Consider the following 23,949-nt stretch of genomic DNA (forward strand, 5'->3'; position numbering starts at 1 on the left):
GTTCCTTCCCATCCCTTACTTCAGAGACTGGACCTGCAGAAAGAAGACAAAGAATGAGCCGATCATGGGAATAGTTTCTCTACCGGGAATCGATCAATTTAGTCTCCCCCAAATTCTAGAATTCAAGGTTTTGTTCAAGACAGTCGGCAGACGGTCGCAAGTCCAGAGCAGAAGTTCCTGGAACCGGACTCATTCACATATTCAGTTACCATATTTTTCAGAGAATAAGACACTCCAAAGTATAAGACACACCTAGCTTTTGGGGAGGAAAACAAGAAAAAAAATCTGCCTCTGCCTTCCAGCAATTTGCTTCCTTACAGCAAACAGCAAACAGCTGTTTCAGTTTCAGTTTCAGCACAGCCTGATAAGCACAAGGACAAAAATCTGTGTCTGCCTCCCAGCAATTTGCCTCCTTGCAGCAAACAGCAAACAGCCTGTTTCAGTTTCAGTTTCAGCAGAGCCTGTTTAGTAGAAGCAGCTGGTTGTCAGTTGGATCAGCCTCCCAACGATCAGCTATTCAGGCTGCAGGGATTGCTATTGCCTATTGGCGCCTCCGCGCCCCTGTTTTGGCCTTCATGCGCCCCATTTTCCACCCTTTCTAGGCAGCAAGGTTCAGAACAGGTGGAAATGGGTCGCATGGAGGCCAAAAATGGGCATACGGAGGCTGAAAACAGGATGCGGAGGCCAAAAATAGAGGCCGAAAACGGGGCGCGGAGACGGCAGTAGGCAATGGCAATCCCTGCAGCCTGAAACAGCTGATCTTCGGGAGGCCCATCCAACCAGCAATCAGCTGTTTGTGCTAATCAAGCTGTGCTGAAGCTGAAACTGAAACAGGCAGTTTGCTGTTTGCTGCAAGGAGGCAAATTGCTTGGAGGCAGAAGCCAAAGTGTGGGAGGGTGCCAGGGGCTACATTCTGTGTATAAGATGTACTCAAATTTTCACCCTCTTTTGGGGGGGGGGAGAAATGTGTCTTATACTCCGAAAAATACGGTAGCTTTCATTTCATATGCAGCCATACCGTCGTTGTCTGTTAAACAGATGGTGGTTTTATGGAAGAAGTTGACCGAATTTGTACACTGTTTTGTTCAATAACTACAAATAGTTGACAGATGAGACCATGCATTGGAAGCGCCATGAAGTTGCATTTTACTTTGATGTAAAAGTCTCGCAGGGTCTTCTGGCATCCATGCACTAATCATAGCCCTACTGACAAGTTTTAAGCATCTGCGTGACCTGTGATGGCCCCAATAATAAATTTCATGTGCCCGCATAGGCCAAAGTTGACGTTACATCTCGTCATCCCGTATTCGATCTCCCAAAAGTGTCTGCCAAAAAAAAAAAGACTTTTTGAAGCTAAGGGGGAAAACGAAGGGCTTTGAGGGTGTGAGGGCATTGCTACTCGGGTTTTTCTTTTTAAAAAATACATTAAAAATGAAACAAGTAATATATTATAAATTAATGGGAATTCTTTGTTCTAATTTGTTCCTTTTCTCCTTGGAGATAGGTGATATTATAATACTTTAAAGACTCATTGTTATTTGATAGATAATTATGAATTCAAGGAAATAAGGATTGTTACAAAGGAAAGAATATTAATGGTAATTTGAACCAGTGGTGAGTTTCAAAACATTTTGGAACCTACTTTCTGAGCGTGGCCTCCTTTGTGGGAGTGGCTTGTTGGCCATGTGACCTGGTGGGAGTGGCTTGCCGGCCATGTGTTTTCTCTCTCTCTCTCTCTCTCTCTCTCTCTCTCTTCCCTTCCTTTTGTCTCTCTGTCCCTTTCTTCTTTTTTCTTTCATCTCTCTCACTCTTTTTCTTTCTTTTTTCTTTTTTATTTATTTCTTCCTTTCTTTCTCTTTCTCTCACTTTCTCTGTCAGTCTGTCTGTCCGTCTGTGTGTGTGTGTGTGTGTGTGTGTGTGTGTGTGTGTGTGTCAGTGGAACCTCTTCTCATATATATCTTTTATTTCATTTTCATTTTCATTTTATACAATCACTTATATACTGTGCATAAAAAAAAAAAGAAAAAAGGAAAAAAAAAAAACCCCACATAACACTTCATTCCCCCATACACCCTCTCTTCTCCCCCTCCAACTTTCCTTTCACCCCTCCAGCATTCCCCTCTTCTACTTCCCTACCCCCTCAGACATCTCCCCCTCCCTCCATTTCACCCTCCATACATTCCCTCTCACTCCCTCTTTACTTCTCCCTTCTCTTTCCCTCTTCTCCTCACTTTGGTGTATCCATACAATTCAATTTGTTTTTTACAATAAAAGTAGAAAAAGAAAAAAAGAAAAAAAAAAAAGAAAAACGAGCCGCAGTACACAAGTGAATTCTTATTGTTCTAAGGATTGAAACTGTAATTCCACCCTCCCCCCTCCCCCCTATAATCCCCCCTCCCTAACCCCCTTACGGCTTCGCAGGTCCCATGCCCGGCATAATTCTTTAACAAGCATTTGAGTATAATAAGGCCAGCTAACTTTAAAATTAAAAAAATAAATAAAAGTAAAGCCAAAAAGAAAAAGGAAAAATAGTAGAAAATAAGAAATAAACAACACCCACACTCACACACAAAAAGAAGAAAGAAACAAAAAGGGTCAATAAACCCACTACGTTAACACAGCTTCCCATTATCTGTAAATCTTAAACAATGTGACTCATTCCAAATTTCGATTATTTTGCTACTTGCAGGGTATCAAACTGTATTAGAGCCAGGTAAGTTGATCAATTAGAATTCCCCAACTAAAAGTCTCCTTGCTTTGTCTATCTATTCAGACCTTTAATTTATCTCTTTTTTATCCAAATATCCAAACCTTTCTATAACACCATTAAACTCAAATACTTCTTTCATTTTTCATTTCCAACACCTCCCTTTCTATCCTTACCCACCTCCACATATAAATTTTTTACCTTCCACCCTGCCTTTATCCATATCCACATACATATTTTATCCACATTCATTGCTCCTCCCATGTTTACTCCACTTTCCTGAAGATTCTCCGACCAGTCTTTCTTAACTTTATATTGATATAGCAACTCAAACAAACATCAGCTTGCGTTCTAGCCCCAGGTAATCTAATTAAACTTTCGCTGCCCTTCCCTCTCCCACGCACCTCCCAACTCCGTTCGTCCCAAACCGCAACTCAAAAAGATCACAATTTCCGCTCTCCTCGCCTAAGAAAATAGTTCATGCACAATTTGAGTTAGAGTTCAGACAAAACTTCTGTACAATATATGTCCACAATCAGCAACGCTTCTTTCAGTCTCCATGTCTCATCATCGATATGCCACTTTTCCATTTTATCCCAGACAGAAATCATAAAACTTTAAAAACATCGCTTAGTCTTTATTCTTTAGTCTTCTGCCCTTCCGAAAGAGAAAAACAACACCCTCCGCCTTGTAGCCACGTGTCTCGCTGTTTGTCTTCTCCTTCTCCTTGCCTCTCCCCAGATCCGGATGAATCAGGAAGTCCCGCCTTCAGGGTCTCGTAGTAAAATTTTCGGGCTTCACAGACGGAGTTAATGCGGTGTTTTTGGTTGCCAAATGTAACTGTAATACCAGCTGGGACTTCCCATTTGTATGGAATCTGAGAATTTCTGAGTTCTTCGGTTAAGAAAGCGTACTGTCTTCTTGTTCTTAATATTTGAAATGGTATCTCTTTAAAAACAATCAAGTCCTCCCCATCAATTATCAACCTCTTTCCGTAAAGCCTCTGTATTATCTCATTTCTAGATTCCCTTGTAGTAAAGTATATTATTATGTCCCTCGGAAGCTGTCGCTGTTTTGCTACCCAGGAATTCTGGCGGTAAATTCTTTGAATCTGCCAATCAAAGTTAAGTCCCGGACTTCCCACCAAGCGACTGAAAGCCTCAAAGAATGTCTGTTTCAAATTCTCCTGTTGGTTTTCACGCAGTCCTCTAACTCGTATGGCAAAGGCAGCCTTGTTATAATTTATCATGACAAGTTCTTTTTGGGCAGATTCAATTTCCTGTTCTAACGTTTGGATTTTTGATATCAGATTAAGGTTAGTTTCTTCCAAAAGTTCCAATTTGTCCTCTGTTTCAGCAATATAATCTGTCATGACTGTCATTACTCCGATCATATCCTGCTTTGCCTGAGCAATTTTAGCATCAAATTGATCACATAAATCCGATATCAGTTGATTAATCTCCTGTCTGAAATCATTAAGCGTTTTGAGGAGGAATTCTTGTGTTAGCAAATCTCCCGTGGAGGGTGTAGGAGACAAGGGTAGCGGCTTCATAGCAGTTTTTGGAGATATGTTATTAAGGAAGCGCTTCTGTTTAGGTTTGGGAGCCATTCCAGAATAAAAATAAAAGACAAGCAATCAAGCGAGCCAAAAATCAAAGTCTGTGCTCCCCTCAGTTAATCTTTTAGCAATTAGTACGGAGAAGCCTTCAGGAGGGTAGGGCTTACTAGGTACGTCACATCAAACACAAAAGCTACGAGATCGCCATCTTGTGACGCAGCTAAAAAAGAAAGGGAGCCTTTTGCGAAATTGAAGCTGGTATTTTAAATAGTAATAGAAGAAATTCCTCGGGAATGGTCCCCGCCCGGATTGGCTTTTAAATAGCTTAGCTTTGTCCTGGGGGGGGAGGCAATCTGCCTAGGCTGCAAAAAAGGCAGCGCGGAAAACTGGCCGGAGTAAAGGCTCAGCTAATGTTGAATCTCTTCTCCATTCACAGCAAAAAAAAAGCTATGAATTACAAAGAGATCCTAACGACTGACCTCCTCTCTGCCCCTTTCTGCCAGAAAGGGGAGATATCTATAGATCTTATAAGATATACGAACCAGAGTCCTGGCAGGAGCTTTTTTGAGCTCCCGACGGCGGCAGCTCCTCCCCTCGAAGCCCACAGTGGAACCTCTTCTGTAGGTGTGGCCTGCTTTCCGGGTCCACTGGTGGAACCTCTTCTAACCAGTTCGGTAGATTTGACGAACCGGTTCTACCGAATAGGTGCGAACTGGTAGGAACCCACCTCTGATTTGAACACATAATGCTCAATGACAGCAAAATATCCATTTATGTCTAATGCAAAATTAGCGATGTTAATCTTAATCTTAAGAATTGATGCACAAAAACCTGTAACCAAACAACATGCTTGATGAAATGGAGGAAAGTTGGGTTTTTTTTTCCTTCTCTTGCTTTGTTTTGTATGTGTTGTTTTGTTTAAAAAGAATAAAAATATATTTTTTTAAAAAAATAAAACAAGTAACAGGCAACACACATCCCAGGCGGCAACCAAACCCTCAGAAAACAAGCTAATGCCAGAAAGACACTTCCTCCAGTCCAACACTGGTCTTAATGTCCTTCTCATGGATCTTTCATCTTTAACTCTATCTTCTCTGGTATAACAGTAACAGAGTTGGAAGTTCCCCCAAGTTGCTTTTTCAAGTGGCAACTTTGGCTTTCTGGTTTCCCCTTGAAGACATTTTGCTTCTCAGCCAAGAAGCTTCTTCAGCTCTGACTGGATGGTGGGGAATGGAAAGATTCCTACTCCTTGCAGACAGCTGGACGTTTGCATTCTTCTGCATCTCAAACTGAAGCAAAAACGGTTCCTGTAGTCTGCAATTTTTTCTGTAGTCTGCAAATTTCCAGTCCCCATCAGCCAATTAGAGTTGAAAAGTCTTCTGGATGAGAAGTAAAACATCTTCAAAAAAAAAACACACACCAGAAAGTTACCTCTTGGAGGGGGGGGGGGGGAAGCACCCTAGGGACAACCATGACCTGGATGACTGAGAATCTCCATAGGCAGCAGAGTTGGAAGGGATCTTGGAGGTCATCTAGCCCAGCCCCCTCTTCTCACAGGAGACCTATACTATTTCTGACCAATGGCTGTCCAATCTCTCCTTTAAAATCTCCACTGATGGAGGGCCCACAACTTCCAAGAGACAATTTGTTCCACCGGTTGATTGTTGTAGGAATTTTCTCCTTGGTTTTAGGTGGCTTCTCTCCTTGGTTAAGCTTCCCACCCAAGGTTTCTTGTCCTGCCTATAGGTTCTTAACTTTCTTGCTTTTTGGTGCAAGAGTATTGACCAATGCAAGCTTATTTTTTCCTCAGTTGCTGATGCTTGCCTAAAAAGATTACTTGCATTCATGAAATGGCCCACTCACAGCAAAGATCTCTGGATAGAAATCGTCTCTCTTTTCCATCCGTCCAGCTTTGATAGCCAATAGTTAGCACCCAAAATTGTACGCCCAGCACTATGTAACAGGCGTATAGTCTGTAAACAGGAGCTGGCCAGCACATTTTAAGAGGAAAAGAAAAAAGGAAACGGCTGTCTTGGAGCTGCATAAATCCACTTCAGGCTGTCATGGCTGGACAGGAGAGAGAAGAGTTATAAAAAGTACTAAAAAAACTGTCTCCTCGGTCAGCCCCTTCCACCCGATCTTTCCCCTTTAGAGATTTCCCTCCTGTCCTCCTTCGCAGCTTTGGGAATGGCAAAAAAATTGCTGCCTTCAAGGAATGAAGAGTCCCCCAACGCTTTGATTTCACAATCGGAAAGAGAAGATGTAGGCCAGCCCTCTGTAAATCATTGGGGCCCTCTTTATTAGCTAGCACCAATCTGGAGCCTGAGGAGGCTCTTCCCACTCTGCTGGAAAGGAGTCTTTGGTCCCGGAGGCTACCAAAATTGGTTCCTCATTGGAGTATGTTGCTGTGATGTCAACTGATCCCATTTCTACAGTGGGAAGGGCAGAAGAGATTAAAAACTGGAATAAAAGCTTCAAGGAACTCTGGTTCCTAGAAAAAAACCCTGTGTTTTGGGGGAAGAAGATAACAGATTAAAAGAGTCAGAAGGGACCTTGTAAGGTCATCTAGTCCAACCCTCAGCCCAAGCAAGAGACCCTACGCCATTTCCGACAGATGGCAGCCCAGTCTCTTCAACTTCTGTTGAATTGGTTGATGGCTCTCACTGTCAGAAAATTCCTCCTTATTTCCAGGTTGAATCTCTCCTTGTTCAGTTTCCATCCATTCTTCCTTGTCTGGCCTTCAGGTGCCTTGGAAAACAACTTGGCCCCCTCCTCTCTGTGGCAGCCCCTCAAATACTGGAAGACTGCTATCCTGTCTCCCCTGGTCCTTCTCTTCACTAGACTAGCCATGCCCAGTTCCTGCAACCGTCTTCCATCCCACCATTTCCTTCCCTCTATGCATCAAAAGAAGGGAAGGTAACTGAATAACAAGGCTGGAAGGGACCTTGTGGGGTCTTCTAGTCCAACCCCGTGTTCAGGCAGGAAACCCTAAAGCCTATACCATTTCAGACAAATGGCTGTCGAGTCATTAAAAGCCTCCAGCAATGGAGCGCCCAAAACTTCTGAAGGCAAGACATTCCACTCAGAGGTGGGTTACTGCCGATTCAGCCCCATTCCAAGATTCTTTGTGGGTTTAAAATTACAAAATTTAGGTTTTAAAGTTAAAAGTTTCAGAGTTATGGGCTTGAAACCTATATTACACTGGGTTTCCGTTCAAGATTCTCGACAGCTTCTACGAGAGGTGGGTTCCTACCAGTTCGCACCTATTCGGTAGAACCGGTTCGTCAAATCTACCAAACTGGTTAGAAGAGGTTCCACCAGTGGACCCGGAAAGCAGGCCACACCTACAGAAGAGGTTCCAAAATTTTTGAAACCCACCACTGGTCCTTGGATATGATTGTTCTACACTATCATGCTCATATTTATAAAACTCAGGGCCTCTGTGAAAGGTAAGGATGACTCCTGCGTTTGTGGTGCAATCAGAACATTGCGTGTGTTGAAGTTGTTTTAACGCAAACCAAAGATGCCTTTTAAAAATCAAGTTTACATCCTATTCTTATGCATGCCAGTGCTGTGTGTGAGGTAATTTAAGGTGGTTCTGACAAGTGTCGTCGGCATCTCCATATCCGGTCACATGGGCGGCAAGCCACTCCCATCCGGTCACATGAGCAGAAAGCCACTCCCACAAAGGAGGCCACACCCACAGAGTAGGTTCGAACAATTTTTGAAACCCACCACTGGCTTCTACCCATTGTAAACTGCAAGGAATCTATAACCTGGCTGCAAAGCCACTCCTTTTATCCTTAAAAGGTAAAGGTTCCCCTCGTTGTTTTGAAGGAGAAATACTCCGGTCAAAGGCCAGATCTTTGTTTCTTAACTTCTCCATCGGCACATGAGTTTCTACCAGATCTGTCCATCAATTAATTCATCACTTGCCACATCAACCTTCTCCAAGTTGGTGCGTTGGTCAAGAGTATAACCTGTAGGAACTTTTCAAACCCCAGGCAAAGAGAAAGGATGTGCAGGTAAGACTCCCTTATTTATTTATTTATTTGTCCACTATGACAACCATATTAGATGCTGAGAACAAGTGGGCCAAAATCACCCCAGAAAGCTTCATGCTCAAGTAGAGCCCAGCACCTTAATCCCTACACTGTACTGTAAAGGTAAAGGTTCCCCTTGCACATACGTGCAAGTCGTTCCCGACTCTAGAGGGCGGTACTCATCTCCATTTCAAAGCCAGCGCTGTCCGAAGACGTCTCCGTAGTCATGTAGCCGGCATGACTAAACACCAAAGGCACATGGAGCACTGTTACCTTCCCACTAAAGGCGATCTCTGTTTTTCCACTTGCATTTTTACGTGCTTTCGAACTGCTAGGTTGGCAGAAGCTGGGAGAAGTCACGGGAGCTCACTCCGTTACGCGGCGCTTGGGATTCGAACCGCCGAACTGCTGACCTTTCTGATCGACAAGCTGAGCGTCTTAGCCTCTGAGCCACTGCATCCCCTACATCATAGACTACATCCTTTTTATATAAATATACATTTTTATTTTAAACACATAAACACATCAACAAAAACAAACACCTGACTTAAGACAACATAGGAACAAGAAGTTCCATTGTATATCATACAGCAGTTCCATATCGGTTTCTTTACAGTTAGTGTTTTCCCTTCTATACATTTCTATCTTGCATTCCTGGTCTCCTTATTCGTTATCCATTTTTATGTACAATTCTATATTTATTTATACTTAGCTATTTATAACCAAATATTGTTTACCTATATTGTGCTTTATCTTCTTACTGTCATTTATTGTCTTACATACAATTATAGGTATACATTCACATAGTTATTCTTTTTCTTTGCCATTCTTATACTATTGTTAATCCATTTAAAAGGTTATAAGATACAGTTTGGATTGCTTGGTTTACAATCCCTAGTGCCTGTTGTAACACCACCTTATTGTCTCTTTCTAGACTACATCCTAAACCGTCAGAAATCCCTGCTGGTTTCCAATCACTCGGATCCTGAACACATGATGCTGCAACATTAATAAATACTGGTCCAAGGACCCTGTTTTCAGTGCGGTTCTAAATTCAAATGATGCCCAAAGGATCAGTCGTAAAGTCCAGGGCTACCTGTGTGTGAATCCAGTCACCGACTCCAGATCTAAGAGATCCCACAGGAAATCTTTCCCTCTCACCCACCCACCCTTCAGCAAATTCCCCGTTGCTATCTCTTCCCTCCTTTTCGCACATATTTCTCGCACTCAAACCAAAGGAATTCGCTGCATCCTGAACTCAAGGCCGGCTCCTGTGGGCCGTTTTGAGACCAGCCTTCCAGTAGCCATGGCAGAAGGCCCAACAACCCCTCAGGCTTGGCTTCCTGAATTGTCCCCAACCGGACTAATTCAACAATGAAGTATTTCCTGGATGTTATATTAGTTTGAAGGGATGCAGTGGCTCAGTGGCGAAGACGCTGAGCTGGTCAATCAGAAAAGTCGGCAGTTTGGCGGTTCGAATCCCTAGCACCACATAACGGAGTGAGCTCCCGTTACTTCAGAGGATGGATTCCTACCAGTTCGGCTGAACTGGTAGTGGTACGGCAACCTGGGTCGCTGGAACGGGCAGCGACCCAAGCCTGCCACGCTCCTGAACCGGTTCCCCAGTGAGTGCCGCCATCTTGTTCTTAAGTTCTGCACAAGCACAGAACAATTTCAATTGTAATGTGCATGCGTGTGCAGCGCGCATCCAGCACGCGCATGCACAGGAGTGAACCGGCAGTAAAGCCGCCTGGAACCCATCCCTGCGTTACCTGTCCCAACTTCTGCTAACCTAGCAGTTTGAAAGCACGTAAAAATGCAAGTAGAAACATAGGAACCACCTTTGGTGGGAAGGTAACAGTGTTCCGTGCTCCTTTATTTATTTATTATTTATTTATTATTAAAATTTATATGCCGCCCAATCCCGAAGGACTCCGGGCGGCTTACAAAAAGAAGAAAAAGAAGAGAAAGAAAAAAAGAAAAAAAAGACAGTTTAAAATCATAAAACCGGGAATGTAGGAGAGAAGGAAGGGGGGAAGGAAGGAGGAAAGGAAGGGGGGAAGGAAGGAGAGAAGGAGAAAAGAAAGGAGGGAAGGAAGGAAGGAGGGAAGGAAGGAGGGAAGGAGAGAAGGAGGGAAGGGGAAGGAGGGAGGGAAGGAAGGGGAGTAGGAGAGAAGAAACGAGGGAAGGAAAGAGGGAGGGAAGAAGAAGTAGGACCGTTGTAAGATAAGATGGATCTATGGGATGTTAAAAAAGCAATCCAAGTATATTGTCAACAGTAGGGAAAAATTGTTATAAATACATATTATTAATAACAGTTATGAAATCATATAATTGTGAATGTATATATGAAATAAAAAAAATAAAAAATAAAAAAAATCATAAAACCACATACATTCATTCTAATCGGGACTGGACCTCAACAATGAGGTCAACAGCCCCAGGCCTGCCGGAACAGCCAGGTTTTAACAGCTTTCCTGAAGGCCATGAGAGTGGGTATGGCCCAGATCTCTGGTGGTAGCTGATTCCAAAGAGTCGGAGCAGCCACAGAGAAGGCTCTCCTCTGGGGGCCCGCCAGCCAACACTGTCCGGCTGACGGCATCCGAAGGAGGCCCAATCTGTGGGATCTTACAGGCCGCTGGGAGGAATGTGGCAGTAGGCGGTCTTGAAGGTAGGCTGGCCCTAAGCCATGTAGGGCTTTAAAGGTAATAACCAACACCTTGAATTGCGTCCGGAGACCAATTGGTAGCCAGTGCAGCTCGCGGAGGATAGGTGTAACGTGGGTGTACCTCGGTACACCCAATATCGCTCGCGCGGCCGCATTCTGGACTAGCTGCAGTCTCCGAACGCTTTTCAGGGGTAGCCCCTTCGGCATTGAGTCATGGCGGCCACATAACCACGGAGACGCTGGCTCTTTGGCTTTGAAACGGAGATGAGCACCGCCCCCCAGAGTCAGGAACGACTAGCACATATGTACGAGGGGAACCTTTGCTTTTATTTAGTCTGAATCTGACCGTATCTTTCAGCTTTGGCTTTCAACCACTGAATTTCCCTCGGCTCGCCTGGGATGTGCCAGCTATGGCAAAGCTCACGAAATGCCAACATTGCTGTTGATTCAACTTCATAAATACACTGGGCCTTTTCCAGAGGTCAAGGTCTTTACAGTCCCCAGCAAGAAACTGACCGATAAACACGAGGGGGAACAAAGGCCAGGCTAGTCAGGAAAAATACACAGGTTTGTGCCAGCTTTAAAAAGAGGAGCCTCCTTCAAACGGGAGCTCCAGCCTTGTTGGGAGTTCAGATCTCTCAATTCCCAGTCAGAGGGGTTTCCCTTTCATTGAGACGTCCTTCGTGCTCTCTGGGCTTGGTAGTTGTCTTGCAGACATTTCATGACCCAACTAGGTAATACCATCAGTGCTAGTGAGTGTGGGGTTTGCTCCCTGTTTATATTCAGTATTTTGCACTGCAGGTTTTGGTGGTGGTTTTGGTTTTGTCCTTGGGAGTTCCTTGATTAGGGCCTTTGTTTTCTCTTAGGTTGTTTATCTGAACAAACTACTGAATATAAACAGGGAGGAAAGCCCACACGCCCTAGCACTGATAATGTTACCTAGTTAGGGTCATGAAACATCTACAAGAAAACAAGCAAGCTCAGAGAGCCCCAAGGACTTCATAGTCCTCCTCCTCCCCTAGCACGGATGATGATACCTAGTTGGGCAATGAAACATCTACAAGAAAACAAGCTCAGAGAGCTCCAAGGACCCCATAGGCATTGTCCTCCTCTTCCCCCTTCTCCTCTTCCTCTTCCTTCTAGCACTGATGATGTTACCTAGATGGGTAGTAAAACGCCTGCAAGAAAACCAGCAACCTCAGAGAACACCAAGGACCCTACAGTCGTCGTCGTCCTCCTCCTCCTCCTCCTCCTCCTCCTTTCCCTTATTGCTCTTTCTCTTCCTCCTCCTCCTCCTGCCTTTCTGCTTTTTTACACCACAAACCACTCCCTTCTAGCACTGATAGTGTTACCTAGATGGGTAATGAAACGTCTGCAAGAAAACCAGCAAGCTCAGAGAGTGCCAAGGACCCTACAGTCCTTTTCCTCCTCCTCCTCCTCCTCCTCCTCCTCCTCCTCCTCCTCCTCCTCCTCCTCCTCCTTTCCCTTATTGCTCTTTCTCTTCCTCCTCCTCCTCCCTTTCGGCTTTTTTACACCACAACCCACCCCCTTCTAGCACTGATGATGTTACTTAGATGGGTAATGAAATGTCTGCAAGAAAACCACCAAGCTCCGAGAGCGCCAAGGACCCCTCCATCCAAACCCGAGCTACAAATATTCCCCCTTTATTGATCCCTTTAATTCTACCGGGGCCACCTCTCCAACCCGGCTATCTTAACGCATGCGGGGACCCCAAGAAATCCTTCTCAGCAACGGCTACCCTGGCATGAGAGGCTGGTGGGTGTCCTACGGCGGAGATGGCACTTCGGTTGGCTCTGCTCCTCCGGCCCTCCAGCCTTGACAGCACGGGGTTTGTTCCGGGCATGAAAAGCGCTTTGTCCAAGCGGTTATTGGTGGCGGGGGGGAGAGGAGGAAGAGAATCATGTTCCTGTCAACAGACGCCAACGGGCAAGACCCCCGTAGCGGCAAACATCCGCCTGACACGCAGCCCCACTCAAGATGTTGCTGACAGCATCCTCAGTGGCTCTTTTTTTTTAAAAAAAGCAAAGGACCAGCAGGAGAAATCTGAGCTGAACCCAAGCTGATGGGGGGGAAATGAGGGGGACAACAATGCGACAATATTGTCTTGCTTCATCCAAGACTGTTGGTGGCGCAATACTGGAAGAAGGAAGACCTGCCTACAACTCAAGAATGGACATTGAAAGTTACAAACTTAGCCGAGATGGCTAAAATATCGGCATATCTTAAAGATCATTCAAATGAGAGATATAAACGAGACTGGAAAAAATGGATTGACTATATACAAAATAAATACGGGACTAAGAAATTCCAGTTAGCCTATGCTTAAGATCAGAAATGATTTAAAGTGTTAAAAGTTAGTTCAGTAAGAAGAAGCTAAGGTCAATGTAGAGATGTCATTAATTTCTTTATTTCTTTTTTCTCAATAGATTTTAGACTGTGTTTGTTAAAAATCCATACCGTGTACGGGTTCTGGGAAGTCGGGGGGGGGGAGGAGGAGGGAGGGTGGGGGGGAGGGTGGAGGGAGGGAGGGGTATGCATTAGGCTAGACAAGAATTTGGTGGTAAACTAGAATTATTTTGACATACAAAAAATTGTACTTCGATGTCTTACTGATTGAGGAATGATGAAATGTTTGTTTTAAAAGAAATAAAACTTTTGAACATTAAATATTGTCTTGCTTCATCAATGGTCCATGTAACCTTTGAGGCAACTTATAAGTATCATCTGTATTGTCGTTGTACTTAAATACAACAAAATTGTTTACTTGCAGGGAACTTGCAGGGAAACGGCACTTAATTTCCACAGGACAAAAAGGTGCTTTTTGTTTCTGGAATCAAATTTCTGTTTTCTTTCGGTGGGTGGGACGTGGCTAACCCCTTCCTTCTTTCAATTCATGGGAGAAATGGCTGGCTGGGGAATTCTGGGAGGGGAAGCCCACAGTTGCCATGTTCGGAGACCCCTGGTTTAGTCCCACTCTTGGGATGAACTGCAGAACAAGATTCCTTAGGAGCTGCTGATTCAGTTCCACAGAGGAATGATTGAGTCTGTCATCTCCACCTCCATAACTGTCTGGTTTGGCTCTGCAACCCAACAAGACAGACACGGACTTCAGAGGGGAATCAGAACTGCAGAAAAAACAATGGCTACCAACCTGCCTCCCATTGAGGACTGTACACTGCATGAGTCAAAAAGAGAGCCGTGAAAATATCTACAGATCCCTCGCATCCTGGACATAAATAGTTTCAACTCCTACCCTCAAAACGACACTATAGGGCCCTGCACACCAGAACAACTAGACACAAGGACTGTTTTTTCACCAATGCTATCCCTCTGCTAAACAAATAATTCCAACACTATCAAACTATTTACTAAGTCTGCATTATTATTACTATTAATCTTCTCATCGTTCCTATCACCCATCTCCCCATACGTACGACTGTATGACTGTAACTTTGCTGCTTGTATCCTTACGATTTATATTGATTGTTTCCTAGTATGATTTCATTGCTTATTTGTACCCTATGACTATCATTAAGTCTCGTACCTTATGATTTGTGATGAATGTATCTTGTCTTTTTATGTACACTGAGACCATCTGCACCAAAGACAAATTCCTTGTGTGCCCAATCACATTTGGCCAATGAAGGATTCTATTCTATTCTATTTCACATAAACGTATTTGTGCATATAAGGTTTTCTGCTCTTCGCCTGGTGCACCAGTTGCGTCCCTACCTGAACCGGGAGGCACTCGCAACAGTCACTCATGCCCTCGTGACCTCAAGACTGGACTACTGCAATGTGCTCTACATGGGGCAGCCCTTGAAGAGTATTCGGAGACTTCAACTCGTCCAGAATGCAGCCGCGCGAGCGATTGTGGGTGCACCTCGGTACACCCACGTTACACCTATCCTCCGCGAGCTGCACTGGTTACCGATCGGTCTCCGGATACGCTTCAAAGTGCTAGTCGTAACTTATAAAGCCCTTCATGGTATTGGACCTGGGTACTTGAGAGACCGCCTGCTGCCAATTACCTCCCAAAGACCCATTAGATCACACAGATTAGGCCTCCTCCGGGTTCCGTCCACCAGCCAATGTCATCTGGTTACCACCCGGGGGAGGGCCTTCTCTGTGGCAGCTCCGGCCCTTTGGAACGAACTCCCCGCAGGGATTCGGACCCTCACCTCTCTCCAGGCCTTCCGGAAAGCCGTCAAAACCTGGCTGTGCCGGCAGGCCTGGGGTTGATGAGTTCCCCTCCCCTCTCAACCTGTGTGGCTGTGTGATTCTTGGTTATTTTAATCACTTGTATTGTGTTCTATGTTCCCTTTCCCCCCTTGAGTTGTTCGCCACCCTGAGTCCCTCCCGGAAAAGGGCGGCATACAAATAAAATAAATCTAAATCTAAATCTAAATCTCTTTTCTCTGGACTGTGATTGTGAGCTTCACAGAAGAATCCTAGATGGGTTGATGGCCGTAACACAAACTTCCTACCGAGATTGAAGTCTGAGATTCAAAAGACCCACTTTAGGATGGGGGAATATGGCTTTAAAATGATTGTTTTGAAAGCCATATCAAGGTCTTATTACTGAGAACTGGTGATTGCCTCTCAACCTCAGAAGGAAGCATGAAAGCAACTGCGTCACCATGTACATGGTGACAGACCCACACTAAGCAATGACTTAGCCATGTTTGGCTGAATAAGCCACCATTAGCCGAGTTCTCCCAAAAGGCTTTATGAAAGGCGAAGAGGGCAGGTTAACGTGACGTGTGAATCCAACCTGATCCACTAGAATCCCATCGCTCTCTTGTTCCATGCTAAGCTGCATTAGAATGTGCAACTCCAATTATGCACACCTCCAAAGTTGTAATGCTTGTAAGCTCCCCGGTCGAAAGCAGCTTAAAATAACAAGTCTTGCAACGCCATAAAGACTAACCAGTTTGTGAAGGCATTAAGCCTTCATGTGGATTAGATTCCACCATCTTCCCAGCCTATCAAAGGACTGTAGATTCCTTATATTGTTTTTGCAAACGCAACTCAGTCTGGGAAAAATTCTAGGCTGCCCTTCCAAATCCACAGCCCACAGAATGTCTTCTCTCTTGCCCCAAACTGTCTGGCGCAAGTCCCAGTGATGGCACCCACGTGTCACGTCAGGCAAATTACATAACGTGTGCCACTTGTGCAATGCTGTGAGATGTCGTGGGACATCACTCGCCCTTCCTTGCCTCCTGCAGACGCCTGTGCCCTGATTCACTCTATTCAAATGTGCATCATGTGCAGAGGCTACTCAGCTCTCTCTGAAGCCACAGGAGGGAGCCTCTTAATCCAGCACATCATCAACCCATTTTAATTAATAAGCTGGAATCATGAATAGCCCCCAATGCCGGCCCTTTTTAGATATAAAATGGAACACTGCATCTAGTTTTGGTCGCCACGATGTAAAAAAGGTGTGGAGACTCTGGAAAGAGTGCAGAGAAAAGCAACAAAGGTGATTAGGGGACTGGAGGCTGAAACATAGGAAGAACGGTTGCAGGAACTGGGTATGTCTAGTTTAATGAAAAGAAGGACGAGGGGAGACATGATAGCAGTCTTCCAATATCTCAGGTGTTGCTCCAAAGAAGAGGGAGTCAAGCTATTCTCCAAAGCACCTGAGGGCAGGACAAGAAGCAATGGGTGGAAACTAATCAAGGAGAGAAAACTAAGGAGACATTTCCTGACAGTGAGAACAAGTAATCAGCGGAACAACCTGCCTCTAGAAGTTATGAATGCCGCAACCCTGGAAGTTTAAAAAAAGAGATTGGGCAACTATTTGTCTGAAATTATATAGGGTTTCCTGCCTGAGCAGTGGGTTGGACTAGAAGACCTCCAAGGTCCCTTCCAACTCTGTTATTCTGTTACATCCTTGACGCCATCGGAGTTATATCTCAAACATCTTCAACCAAAAGGACTGCTATTTGGTCTGAAGGCAAGGCTGCCTGGGAGAAATCAGCCATGACCTGTTCCAAGCCAGGTCACAAATACCAATGGCCCTTACCCCTGCTTGTAGGAGACTTTACAACCCGGAGCTACAACAGGGCAGCGTTGCTGAAAGACAGGGGCAGTCCCACAACCACACCCCAAGGGGAACACACTGCACGAAATCCAGCAGGTTTGCACAAGCCAAGGCCCTTTTTCTGCACACAGGTTGACCCACAAAGGTTTGGAAAGCCTGTTGCAAGGACTTGCTTAGACGTAAAACTGTTGGCCTCACCACATGCAAAAAAATATTCAGTTTTTCCTTGTTAAGCATCACGTTTTTCCCCCACAACCCTGGATTAAATCCAATCCTTTTTCTCTTCTGCTTCAAATGCTTCCTCCTGTTTCTTCATCCTGGGCGATTCCTGGCAGCAGGGATTCTGCGCCTCCCGGTTTGAGTGCTGCAACAAATCCCAATCATTTTTTGCCCAAATTCCAAAGTGCCATCTTTCTACCAGGACAGCCAGCTATCAAGAGCCAGTCAAGAATTTTTGGAGGAATAAATCTGTTGTCAGGTGTGCCTCATTCAACCCCCAACTCCAATTAGTTAGAGAAAAGGTACTTTTACTGGATATGAAATGAAAACAGCGAAAGTGAAGCAAGATCTGAGACAAAAAGGCGCGAACTTGTACATATCAAAAGTTACCCAAATCCCTCCCCCAATTACCCAAGCCCAATGTCCAATCTCCAACCCCCAAGGGTGTCATGTGGGGTGCATCTTCAGGTAGCCTCATCCAGCTGGTATGCAGAGGCGGTTGGCCTTGGTCAAACCAAGAGCCGAGGTGGCGCAGTGGTTAGGGTGCAGTACTGCAGGCCACTTCAGCTGACTGTTATCTGCAGTTCAGCGGTTCTAATCTCACCAGCTCAAGGTTGACTCAGCCTTCCATCCTTCCGAGGTGGGTGAAATGAGGACCCAGACTGTGGGGGCATTATGCTGACTCTGTAAACCGCTTAGAGAGGGCTGAAAGCCCTATGAAGCGGTATATAAGTCTAACTGCTATTGCTATTGCTAAACCCAAACACGGACCTTCAGCATTTGCAGAAGATGGTGAGAACAAAACTCCCCTTTTCAAGATGTCTCCACCAGCAGGCTTCCCCTTCCAAATACCATGCACCCCCTCCCTCCCCATTACTATGCCAGCTGATAGCAAGCAAGCGAGATAGAGGCTGACAGTCGGCCCTCCTGCAGAAAGAATGCTATCCCTGGAAGGGAGGGGGGAAAAACATAGAAAACAGTAATAACAAATTACTACAACTGGTGGGATTTACACCCAAGTAAACCCTTGAGAAGGAAGGATTCACTGGAGAAGAGCCTAATGCTGGGAAAGATGGAGGGCAAAAGAAGAAGGGGACGACAGAGAAGGAGGTGGCTGGATGGAATCACTGAAGCAGTAGGTGTGAGCTTCAATGGACTCCAGAGGATGGTAGATGACAGGAAGGCCTGGAGGAACGTTTTCCATGGGGTTGCAATGGGCTGGACACGACTTCGCAACTAACAACAACAAAGCCCTTGCAGGAATACAGCAACCAGGCCGGTCCCCAGTTCAATTCTCACTTCTACTATTCATTCACTTCGATGTTTGCCATGTAGGAGTCGTAATACAGATAGTTCTTCTTTAATGACAACTGAGACCAGCCATTTGGTCATTAAGCAAAGCAGCCCACTAATTAAAACACTGCAATTTGATTCCAGCTCTGACATACGAAGTTATCAATGAGAAGATTGGCCCTAAAGTTATTTTTTATTTTTTTGATCACCATCACAACTGCGAATGGTCATTAAACAAGACAGCCATTAAACAAGGGCTGTCTGTTTTGAGCCTACTGCAAAATGCTGGCACAAAGATTCTTAAATAATCCATTACACATCAGCTATGGGGCTATTTAATTCTAACACAATTCGCCCTTCCCGTTCTCCCATGCGCAGCCCAGATTGTATTATTTTGTCTTAATTTAACATTAAGAAATAAATAAATAAATCTTGTATTGTTAATCTTTCCTACCATCGCAAGACCCTGCCAGAGAAAGGCAGAAATCTCCAATGATATCTTTAATTAAATACATTAATATATACATAAGGAGAATAAAATAAAATACATTCATATGACTATATATGTGTGTATGTGTGTATGTGTGTGTCTGTCTGTCTGTCTGTCTGTCTGTCTGTCTTTTTTATTTGTGCTGATAAATAAATAAAGGGAGACTAGTATAGATCTATTTCAAGCTATTTAGCTCTCATCAGCTAGCCATACCCTTACTGGGATTCAAACCTGTGCTGTATTGCATCTTAGGCGAAAATCTTAGCCATTAAGCCACAGGTCTCCTTATCAGCTGAAGCCAGGGAAGAAGGTATATATTTAGAGTCACAACCCCTGGTAAGCCCCAATTATGGGAGGAAGATAACTGCAAATATAACAAAGGCAACAGTAAAAATATTGGGTTTCTGTCGTGATGGACTCTTGTGACGAGCCGATTGACAGATGATGGAAGCAGTTAGCTTCGTCCCATAATTGGGGCTTACCAGGGGTTGTGACTCTAAAATATATATATATATATATATATATATATATATATATATATATATATATATATATATATATATATATATATATATATATTCATATGAATGTATTTTATTCTCCTTATGTACACTGAGAGCTCTTGCACCAAAGACAAATTCCTTGTGTATCCAATCACACTTGGCCAATAAAGAATTCCATATTAATTGAATAATATCTCATCCACTCTAGGAAAATGGGTTCCACTGGGAACCGGCTGGGATTTTAAGCCAACTTCAAGCAAGGGTTTGAAATCTTCAAGTGTGCCAATTCTGATAATTTCTCACTGCTCAACCCCCACCCACCCCCATCCCCCAATGCTAAACTGTAACTGGAATGATTGAGTCTCTCATCTGCACCTCTATAACTGTCTGGTTTGGTTCTGCAACCCAACAAGACAGATATGGACTTCAGAGGATAATTAGAACTGCAGAAAAAACAATTACTGCCTATCTGCCTTCCATTGAGGAACTGTATACTGCATGAGTCAAAAAGAGGGCTGTGAAAATATCTACACACCCCTCGCATCCTGGACATAAATTGTTTCAACTCTTACCCTCAAAATGACACTATAGGACACTGCACACCAAGACAACTAGACACAACAACAGTTTTTCTCCGAATGCCATCACTCTGCTAAAAAAACTAATTCTCTCACCACTGTCAAACTATTCACTAAGGCTGCATTACTATTACTATTCTTCTTCTCATCGTTCCTATCACCCATCTCCTCCCACTTATGACTCCAGGACTGTAACTTTGTTGCTTGTATCATTAGGATTTATATTGATAATGATTGTTTCCTGATTGCTTATTTGTACCCGATGGCTATCATTAAGTGTTGTACCTTATGATTCTTGATGAATGTATCTTCTCTCTTTATGCACACTGAGAGCATCTGCACCAAAGACAAACTCCTTGTGTGTCCAATCACACTTGGCTAATAAAGAATTCCATCTATCATCTATCTATTATCTATCTATCTATCTATCTATCTATCTATCTGTCTGTCTGTCTGTCTGTCTGTCTGTCTATCTATCTATCTATCTATCTATCTATCTATCTATCTATCTATTTAACTAACTAATTAACTATCTAACTAATTATCTATCTCGTTCTATCTGTCTGCCTGTCTGTCTCTTTCTATCTATCTATCTCATTCTTTCTATCTATCTGTCTGTATGTCTCTATCTCTATCTATTTATCTGTCTGTCTATCTATCTATCTATCTATCTATCTATCTATCTATCTATCTATCTATCATCTATCTGTCTGTCTGTCTTTATCTTATTCTATCTATCTGTCTGTCTATCTCTTTCTATCTATCTCTTTCTATCTATCTCTTTCTATTTATCCTATCTATCTGTCTGTCTATCAATCAATCAATGAATCAATGGAAGATGGATTTGGATTCAGGTTGAGTGGAGAAACATAAAGAGTTAGGAGAAAAGAGAGTCACCTGCCCAGGTGAAATCCTAGCTGCCTTTTTAACAAAGCTAACATCAGACAGTCCAAACTGGGTCAACGCGAAAAATCCATGGTGATCCACTGGAATGGGTGAGATTCTAACGGCGTTTTTACGCAGCACATTTGAAATCGGACACAGGGGGGCACATTCAGTGACGGATTGCCATGCGTCCCGCATGCCAGCTTGCGATCCGCAACCTTGAGTGACAGGAGCCAGCGGAGGAAAAGGGCACACACAGACACACACAAACACACCGAAGGCCTCCCCGGCAAGGGTTGCGTGTGTGACCCCCCAAAAAAAACTTTCCAGCTCTTCTCTTCGGAAGAGGGGGGTGGTGTTTCTTTCTCTCCATCGCTGCCGCTGCTGCTTCTGTTGCAGCGCCTGGCAAAAAGGATCGCCGAGGATCCCAAACATGGCATGGGCGGGAGAGGAAGGGATCGAAAAGGTCGGAGAAGAGAGCCGGGCGGCGGCGTGAAGGTCACAAAAGCGAAACAGGGAAGGAGAAGCCGCGCTTTCTCCTCCCACCCGCGGCCTCCCTCCACAGCACGCGCGTGGATGGAAGGCGCCAAGCGCGCTCTGCACAGGCTCAGAGGCACCCTTTCCCTCCCACCCGACTCTCCAGGCCTGCCTGGCCTTCCCCTTATCCCGCAATCTGTTGTGTAGGCTCGGCGGAGCTGTCCTCCAGCTGCAAGGCCCCCGGGGGAGAGCCGCGGGGGGAGAGCCGCCCTCTCCCTGGCCCCATCGCCAAGAGAGGGACGTGTCCGGCTCCGATGGGCCGGCGCCGCGCCTCCCTCCAGAGAGGTCTTCCCCCGTTACCTGGCTGCGCCGCAGGTGCCTTGCTGGAGTCCCCGCTGCCCGCTCGGAGTCCGCTCTCTCTTCCCTTTCCAAAAACCGGTCTCCGCCCGCTCCCTTCCCGAATCTCACGAAAGGCAGGCATTCAACAGGTCGAGCCTCCCCCTCCTCCTCCTCTCCAGGCGAGAGATCTCCAGCCAATGGGCCCTTTTGAAACCAGCAACTTCTTATTAGAGAATAGAGCTGGAAGGGACCTTGGAGGTCTTCTAGTCCAGCCCCCTGGCTCAAGCAGGAGAGCCTAGAGCTAGACCATCAAAGAGAGTGTTGGAAGTGGGACGGCTCCTTCCTTCTTTCCTTCCCTCCCAGCCAGGCTCTCCCGGGCTCCCTTTTGCCCTTCGCGGGACGGAAGGGACCTTAGAGGTCTTCTAGTCCAGCCCCCTGGCTCAAGCAGGAGAGCCTAGAGCTAGACCATGAAAGAGAGGCTGGAGGCGGCACGGCTCCCTCCCTCTTTCCTTCCCTCCCAGCCAGGCTCTCCCGGGCTCCCTTTTGCCCTTCGAGAGACGGGGAGAGGGGAGGAGAGGAGCGAGCGGCCGGCCGGGGCTGGGGCTAGCAGGCGTCGTCCGGCGCTGCCCTCGCTGGGGGCAAGCCGGCTGGATCAGGCGCTGGTAAGGCTGCCTTCCCTCCCTCCCTCCCACCCATCCACCGTCCCGTCCCTGCCCCAGCCAGTCAGAGGTTGACCCCAGGAGGAGTGGAGGCGCGCCTGGCACAATCCCCCATCCCTGGGCAGATGGCCCCGACGGCAGCGCGACAGTACACACATACACACACACTCTCACTCACTCACTCTCACTCTCTCTCTGTCTCTCTCACACCAGCCTGGCACGAGCCACCCACCTCTGGAGGCCAAGCCGAGCGCCAAGCACAGCAGCAGGAGCAGCGCCAGCAACCAGCGCCGCACGCCCATCGCGCCCACGCGGCCGCCACGGCAATGCCCGCGCCAGCAGCAGATGCAGCGCCCAGCCAAGCCAAGGCAGCGAGCGAAGGCGGTCGGTTGGTGGCTCCAGCCGCCGCCAGGCTGCATTTGTAGCCGAGCGGAGCCTGGAGGCGGCCCGCCCGGTCATGTGGCTGCCTCCACGCCCCCCACCCCTCCTCCCGCCCACCCGCCCCCCGCTCGCACGGCGGCGCCTCCCGCCACCGCCAGGGACGCCCCCGCCAGGCGAGAGTTCCCTCTCGCCGGCCCTGGCAACCACCCACCGAAGCGGGACCCCGGCCAAGAGGGATCGGATCGGATCGTGCCCGCCAGAATCGCGCCCCCTCCTTCTCATTGCTAAGACAGACAGACAGACAGACAGACAGACACACACACACACACACACACATACACAGAGCTCTTTAGATCTGCCCATTGAAGGGTGCTTCCTGGCTCCAGATGGACAATTCTGGTTTTCGTAAGATTTGGGGCAATTATTTTTAGTCGTCCGTTTTTCCAAATTCTAAGCTGCTTCCCCAAGTCATGCCCACCTACCCCTTTATTTCACGCACCCCCTCCCCGCTTCGTGGAGCCTCTCTATGCCAGGAACCTTCTCACCTGTTGAGAGGTGAGTCCCCCCCAACGGTAGTTTCAGGTCAAGAGGGTCTCAAGTGGGCTGGGTCAGTCTCCTTTGCCTCCTCCGTCCTCCCCTGGAGACCCCCCCCCCCCGCTTCCCTGGAGACACCCCCCCCCAGGCTGGTGTAAGGGGTTTAAGCATGGACCCTTTGCCCCATGCAAAGACCTGCCCTCTGTCTTTGCCTCCAAAGGGGCAGGGCACACTCTACAGGTTGTGGTGATTTGGTGGCGGTTGTTGCTGCTGTTTAAACAAATCACAACACAGGCAGAGAAAGCCTTTGCAGATTGTTGGGTCAGGCCAAGCACCAGCGAGAAACAATGGAGCTTTTTCCCTAGCCTGGGAAAACAAGATGCTGCAGCTGTTCTGTTTTCTTATCACTGTATCCAGTTGGGATTACAGATGAACAGAGTTGGAAGGGACCTTGTAGGTCGTCTAGTCCAGCCCCCCCCCACCCAAGCAGGAGACCCTACACCATTTCTGACAGAGGGCAGTCCAGTCTCTTCTTGAAAGCCTCCAGT

The 23,949-nt window shown here is 46.1% G+C and overlaps 1 long non-coding RNA gene across 1 annotated transcript; it reads right to left on the reverse strand.

Moving 5' to 3' along the window:
- On the reverse strand, positions 1-22,953 carry LOC116515783. The gene is made up of 2 exons (XR_004256277.1): positions 22,719-22,953; positions 1-33 (listed from the first exon to the last, which is right to left on the reverse strand). It is a non-coding gene; the product is annotated as an uncharacterized LOC116515783 (long non-coding RNA).
- Between the last annotated feature and the right edge of the window lie 996 nt (positions 22,954-23,949).

Source organism: Thamnophis elegans, chromosome 12 (genome assembly GCF_009769535.1).
Source record: "Thamnophis elegans isolate rThaEle1 chromosome 12, rThaEle1.pri, whole genome shotgun sequence".
Classification (NCBI taxonomy): Eukaryota; Metazoa; Chordata; class Lepidosauria; order Squamata; family Colubridae; genus Thamnophis; species Thamnophis elegans.